Source organism: Phascolarctos cinereus, unplaced genomic scaffold, assembly GCF_003287225.1.
Source record: "Phascolarctos cinereus isolate Bilbo 61053 unplaced genomic scaffold, phaCin_HiC Scaffold_726;HRSCAF=1367, whole genome shotgun sequence".
Lineage (NCBI taxonomy): Eukaryota > Metazoa > Chordata > Mammalia > Diprotodontia > Phascolarctidae > Phascolarctos > Phascolarctos cinereus.
In genome coordinates, this window is record NW_027556098.1 from 288318795 (window position 1) to 288326563 (window position 7769).

The window sequence follows — 7769 nt, forward strand, 5'->3', positions numbered from 1 at the left end:
GAGAAATAATATAAATAATTCTAAAAAGTGAAGAAATGTGGTCAGAAAGAAACAAAATGAAATTCATATTTAAAAAGTACAAGTTAGTCCATCAGGTGAAGCATAGTTGTAAATGGAAGTGAAACAGAGGGCAGAAATTTGGACAAATTTCATTCTCAAAGAAATCTCTGTAGGTTACTGCCAGGCACACAGCATATAAACCCTGGTGCAGTGTGGAAACAAAAAGGCAAATAAGTAGTCCAGTTTTAATTATCCCAGGCAGGCAGAACTTTGCTTTGAAATTCGTATTAACTGTTGTCACTTACTTGGTCTAATTAAGTGTATTGTTGACATTAGCAAGCATCTTGCTTTGCTCTAGCTTAGTGATCACCAATTAAGGGAAAATGGTTCACTCTCTAGACCAGCAAAGGTGTAAACCAGCAAGTTTTGAGACAGAGGACAAGTTTTAGCTGATGCATAGCAACGGCCTGAGAAGTGATTCTCTCTACTGTCGTCATGGAGAGGAAATGGTCTGGATGTTGAGGAGAGGTGCAGAATGAAAAAGGAGGACAGCTTAAAAAAAAAAGATAGTCAATATTTTCTTAAAATGGTATAAATTCCCAATCCATTAGATAGATGTATTTTTTTCAACTGCAATTTCAGATACCATCTGTCATACACACACATACATATATACACAAAATTTGCAATCATTTTAATTATTTGACACATGCTATACATATGAATAAAGCCAGCTAGTTTCACTGATCAGTATGTTAGTGATATATATGCATATATACACATATATACATGTATACACACATGTATGTATTTACATGTGCACATATATATGTGTGTCCATATGTAATATATACAAATATATGTTATATATTTATATATAGTAGTATAATAATACTGACCAGAATTTTAATAATTGCAATGACATGTATATAGAGTGTTAAGATTTACAGTATTTTTCATATGTCATTTAATTTGGTCCTCAAAATGCTATTGGTGCTATTATTGTCTGTAGTTTATAAATGAGGAAAGTGAGGCTAAGAAAATTGAAAATAATGTCCTATAGTCACATAACTAGAATCTGAAAAGGAATTTGAACTTGCAGCTTCCCAATTCAAAGCCTTACATTTTATCAATTAAACCAGTATAATATATTGGTTAGGATAGTGAGAGAACTGGAGCTGTACCATAGAAAAATTTTTTGGAGGAATCAAGGATGTTTATTTTAGAGAAATTAAGATTTTGGCAGTGAAATAATTACTTTCAAGTCTTTATTTGATGGGCTAGGATATGGACAAAGGGATACATTTTTTCTACTTGACCTCAGAGGCAGAAACTGGGGCAATGAGTTGAAGTTTCAGGGATCCATATTCAGTCTAGATGCATGGGAGATAAACTCCTAACAGAACTGCCCCAGGATATAATGAATTCCCTATCATCAGAGGTCTTCAAGTAGAAACTGGGTAAATACTTATCATGGTTGTTGTCAAGGAGATTCTTGCTCAAGTAGGGGCTGGATTAGCTAACATCTGAGCTCCCTTCTACTTCTGAGAGTCTATGCTTCATAACAGAGACATATGATTCAATTTTATATATTCATGTCATTTTACCTTAACAATACTCCATGCAGTTAACTTTAAAAGGAGCAGATAAGTTCAAGGAAGCTCTGAAAGTTTCACAAATTTTCAATGTGTAGAGCTATGTTTTTGTTTGTTTTGTTTTATTTTTAAATGTGAAGTAAATAATTTACATAAAAGGATAATTGTAAGATATACACACTGAACAGAAGCAAGGGTTATTTGGCATAATTTTAAGATCACAGGAAAAAAAGAAAGGAATTGAATGAAGAAAAGACAATTTATGAAAACAGCTGCAGAGCCAATTGTGATGCAACATACCTGTAACTGTGGCTGCTAGAGGCTGAGGATGATAAATCACTGGAGCTCAATAGTTCTGGCCTGCAGTAGGGCTAAAAGAAGATCAATTAACTATTATTTAGTCCAGGGACAATATGCTGAGCCCCTGGGAAAGACGCAGCCACCAGATTACCTAAGGAGAGGCAAACTGGCCCAGATGAGAAATAAAGGACATCACAGCAAAAAATGGAAAGAAAGGAAAAAAAAGGAAATCACCTTCCCCAAAGTATGTTATTCCAATCTCTAACAATAATTGGCATTCTGATGCTCTGGAATAAAGTTTCAGGTACGTAAGCCATTCTAATAAGTCTTATGGGGACATATTGATACAATAAATACAATATTATGCCTGGCTCCCCCATAATCACTCAGGCTCAGAATGCTTATGGAAATATCCAAACAGGGATTTTTACTGTTGAAAAAAAAAAAGAAACATTTATGCAAAAATACATACAGATTAAGTTTGAGGGAAATTCTTTTTAAAAAGCTTTTGGTAGGTGACTACTACGTGCAAGGTACTGTGCTAGTTATTAAGGATACAAAGAAAAAAAGGAAGCATTCCTGTCTTCAAAATGGCATCTTCTTAATTTTGTTCTATATTTTATATTTAATAATAATAATAATCCAGCTAGTCCTCAAAATATCTTCAAAATGATATCTCAATTTTTGTTTCTTTTTTCTAATAATAATAATAATGTTATATGGTATTTATATAGTGATTTCTGCTTGCAAAGACTTCACAAATATCTCATTTTATCCTCACAGCAACTTTGTGAAAAAGGTGTTATTGTTGTTACTTTATTATTATTACATAACAATTACATCATTATTACCCATATTTTATGGATGAGGGAACTATCATAGAGCGCAATCAAGCAACTTGTATATATTTTCTTGCATTTCAGTCTCAGAGGTTGTACTGAGTGCATAATTATCTTCAAAAAGTCACATACAATTCTCCTGCCACTTTATTCTTGGTGGCCTTTTCAAGTTATCGTTATTGCAGTAGCTGACTTTGATGCCATTTTCATCCTTGTTGAAGGCATCCAACAAAGTTACTGAAAACATCATGCTAAAAAACATGGGAGCAAGCCTACAATCCTGCATCATTCTCTTAATGACTAAGAAAGTACAAGAGCAACATCCATTGTTGAGAATCCATGAAAATATTCCATCATGAAACTCATGTACAATACTGATGAAATTTTCTGGGCAACCAAATTTTCCCATGATTTTCCACAGGCCCTATGATGTATGATATCAAAGGCCTTAATCTAGTTGACAAATGTATATAGACCTTTGTTCTCCTCCTGGCATTTCTCCTGGAATAGTAGGGCAGTATACAACATATCATCTGTTTACTGGACCTTTCTGAAGCCATAGTAGCTCTTGGGTAGATGACCATCATCCAGGTGAAGGATCAGCCTATTAAGGATGACTCTGGCAATAATCTTGGTGGCAAAATGCAATAAGATTGGAAGGGAAGAGAAAATCTGGTAAATAATTTTAGTAGCCAGTATCCCTGGTAAATTCCTTATTTATAAAATATATTAAGAACTGAGTCAAATTTATTAGAATACAAGTCATGCCCTATTTAATAAATGTTCAAAGGATATAAATAAGCAGTTTTCAGATGATAAAACTATCTATAGTCATACGAAAAAATGTTCCTACTTACTATTTATAAGAGAAAAGCAAATTGAAATAACTCTGAGGTAACACATCACTCCTACCAGATTGGCTAATATGACAGAAAAGGAAAATGATAAATGTTGGAGAAGATGTGGGAAAATTGGAACACTAATTACATTGTTGATGGATTTGTGAACTGACTGAACTATTCTGGAGGGCAATTTGGAACTATGCCCAATGGGATATAAAACTGCATATATCCTTTGATCTAGCAATATCACTACTAGGTCTGTATTCCAAAGAGAACATAAAAAAGGGGAAAGGAGTCACATGTACAAAAAATATTCATAGCAGCTTTTTGTGGTGGTGAAGAAGTGGAAATTGAGAGAATGCTTCTCAATTGGGGAATGGCTGAACAAGTTGTGATATATGAATATAATAGAATACTATTGTTCTATAAGAAATGATGAACAGGAGAATTTCAGAAAATCCTTGAAAGACTTACTGATGCTGAGTGAAGTAAGCAGAACCAGAAGAATATTGTACATAGTAACAACATTGTCTAATGATCAATTGACTTAGCTGTTCTTAGCTATACCGTGATCTAAGACAACTCCAAAAATCTTGTGATGGAAAATGCTCACCATGTCCAGAGAAAGAACTATAGAGTCTGAATGCAGGTAGAAACACTCCTTTTTCTCTCTTTTTTTTCTTTCTTATGTTTTTTCTCTTTTGTTCTGATTCTTCTTTCACAACATGATCAATGTGGAGTTAATGTGATTGTATATGTATAACCTACATCAGATTTTGGAGGGGGAGAGAAAAAAAATCAAAACTCAAAGTCTTATAGAAGTGAATGCTAAAATCTAAAAAATAATTGAAATTAAAAAAAAATAATCTTGCTGGTAATGACTAAGAAAGATACTACCTCCTTTCCCACCCATTATTGTCTTAAGACAACTTATTTGCTTCTCCAATTCCAAAATTAATTATATGGAATGTCCTTACCAGAAACAATATAAGTATTGATTTAATTACAATTGGGGTGGGAGGGTGGTACACCCAGGTCCAGGAAAATGGGAAAAGAACACTGAAGACAAGAAAATTGCCAGCAAACTAGAGGATTCCTTTTAAGATTTCTTTCAGTTTTCACATCCTTTTCACTTTCCCATTGTATAAATGTCTCCACCCTAACCTAAGACTGACTAGATTAAGGAGAAAATTGAGCATTCAAGAAAAAATTAGCTAGCTCTTCAGTTGTCTGTAAGGTGCTTGGTTCTTCTTTGGAAGCTAAGGCTGCATTAGGGATGAACCCTCACTTCATCAGGCAACTAGCACCACTACAAACAAGTCTCTCCTCATCCTTCTGTTGAAATGGCCATCTCCGAGCTCGCTTGTATCTACTCTGCCCTCATCCTTCATGATGATGATGTTACCATAACAGAGGATAAAATCAATGCCCTCATTAAAGCAGCAGGTGTAAATGTTGAATTATTCTGGCCGGTATTATTTTCAAAGGCCTTGTCCAATGTCAACATTGCAAGTCTCATCTGAAATGTAGGAGTTGGTGGACCTGCCCCAGCAGCTGGTGGTGCTGCCTGTGCTGGAGGAGCAACTCCTGTTAGCACAGCTGCCCCAGCTGAGGAGAAGAAAAAGGAAGCAAAAAAAGAAGAATCTGAGAAGTCCAATGATGACATGGGCTTTGGTCTGTTTGACTAAATATTTTATGTAATATTAAATAAAAACCAACTCAAAATAAAAAAGAAAAAAAGGAAAAAAATTAGCCAGCATCCATCTTTTTTTCCAGAAAATAAATAATAGGAAAAAAATCACGAAACAGTGCAACAAGTGTACTGGAGGGAGTATTTCCTTCCAAAAATTCCTCTGGCTTTATTCCTGATTGCCTCCCAGCAAAGTTAAACAGGGATAAAGGAGAAAGGCAGGGACTAGAAACCAAAAATAGTAAGGGGAATGCACTGATTCTACTTACCCTGGAGTTTCACTAATACATTTTCAGGGATCGTTATATGGGAGAGAAGATCGATGGTCAGGAGAAAGAGGGAAAGAAAGTAGAGGTAAGTTGTGAACCCCAGTTTTGGGGTTTTTTTCTTGATACCACATAATGGAACTCTCTCAAGCTTTTCCTGTGAAAGAGCCATATACCTCCTGTGAACTGTCATTGAAGGCACTGGTGGCACATATTGTTTCCTTCTTTTCAATCTAAATTCTTTTTCTTCCAGCTCACATCTTTGTTAATAAATGCAGAGAGAAGAAAGAAAATAGCCATTCACCTCTCCCCACAAAACACATGAAATATGCTGAATGGACAGGCAGTGTGGCTTCCATCCGAAGGTGAAAGGATCATGTAGTCTCCCTGTATGGAATTTGACAAGTATGTGTGTCCTTATTTCTGGAGTCAATGCCTTCAGCTGCCCACTGGTAAAAGGCCTCGTTGCTCATATACATTTTCTCAGTGTCCTCTTCATCCTGAATCACTTCTAACCTGTCTGTCAGACAAGTATTGAGATATCTAAAGATAAAAACCTTGTGCCTAGGACCTCATGACAGCCACCTCATCAGGGCTGGTTGAAAAGATTACTAGTGCAGAGCAGGTGGTTTGTGGGAGGTATTGTCTGCCTATAACAGCATCTCCTTTCCATAGCCTGAAGTCACACAGATAGCATCTGAGCTAGAATTTGAACGCAGGTCTTTCTGAATCCAAATTCAATATGCTATCTACTACAGCACTCTAATATCTCAGGGAAAGTGAGCAGGGTAGTGAAAGGACTCGATGGATGATATACCTTCTCTTCTGCCTCTCATTTGCACTTGAGACCAGAGCCATAATGACCACTTGCCTAGGCCCATGACTGTATAATCATGTGTCTGTCACAGGTGAATTGTTCAAACCCTCTCCTGAAGCTCCATTTCATGGACTAAATCTTGTGAATCCCTAATCAGCCCCCAACATATGGATTAATCTACTACAAACACTTTGTAACAGCCCATATTTGCAGTTATACAGCAGATATTTCTCTGTGCTCTAAGGGTTGATCAGAAAGCAGGCTTTTGAAAGCATGAAAGCATTGGGCATTGGGAACGTGAGAAAGTTAGAAAGAACACACACACACACACACACAGAGGAAATCAAAAAGGTGGACGTAGGAAGTACACAATCACAGCATTGCCACACAGGTGATGATAATAAAAATAAATTCTTCTGGCTTCCAGGCTATAGGGCAGTTTCATAGGCTCTGTCTGGAAAAATACTAAGAATAGAAAAAAATAAGAAAAAATCCTATAATCTCCAAATCAAAAAAGAATAGTAGAGGTCACTTAATCCATCTAATTCCTGAAAAACAAAACAAAACAAAACATATTCTCTACAAGGTCCCTCACAAGTAGCCATCCAGGCTTTTATTGGAAACCTGCTCTGAGCAAAAATATATTACCACTTTCAACAGCTTATCTAATTTTCTCTTGGTCTAATTGTTAGGATGTTTTTGATCACCTCTTGTTGAAATTTGTCTTTATAACCCCGCCCCATTCATTGCTTCTAGTTCTGCCTTCTGGGGCCACGAAGACAATACATTGCTGTTCTGCAATGTGTACCTCCAAATTTTGGAACAAGCTGCCATGTTGTCCCTAGTTTTTTGTTCTTTAGGGACAGCCTCCAGAATAACAAATCACAAGTACATGGACTGGGGAAAAAAAGCCATGCAACTGAATTCTTTCCATTAAAATAACATTAAGTGAAAAATATGCGTTGGCTTTATCAGAGCCACACAATTGAATTATTGGATCATATATGCTTAAGCCTTCATTAGTTAAATTATTAAACATGCATTTTTCTTTTTCATCTAATTTTCTTTTATTTTTCAAATTATTAAGTATTTTAGTTTCTCTCCCTTCCACTTCCTCTCCATGGGGGAAAATAAAATATTGTATAACAAATATTCATAGTAAAACAAAAGAAATTCCCAAAATGGCTATAGATCAAAAAATATTAAAAACATTCTCAGGCCTTCACCCATCTATCAATAGGTAGACAACATGCTTTATTATCTGTGCCCTGGTGTTATGATTGGTCCTTGCATTGTTCAGAGTTTTTAAGTCTTTTAAAGCTGATCATTTTTCTGCTTGGTTTTTCTCCCTTTACTCCGTGTCATCTCATATAAAGCTTTCCAAATTTCTTTGAAACCACCCCTTTCATTATTTCTTTTA

At 35.7% G+C, this 7769-nt stretch overlaps 1 pseudogene; it reads left to right on the plus strand.

Moving 5' to 3' along the window:
• The first annotated feature begins 4919 nt into the window (after positions 1-4919).
• Positions 4920-5264, plus strand: LOC110201696 (large ribosomal subunit protein P1 pseudogene; annotated as a pseudogene).
• Positions 5265-7769: the final 2505 nt, after the last annotated feature.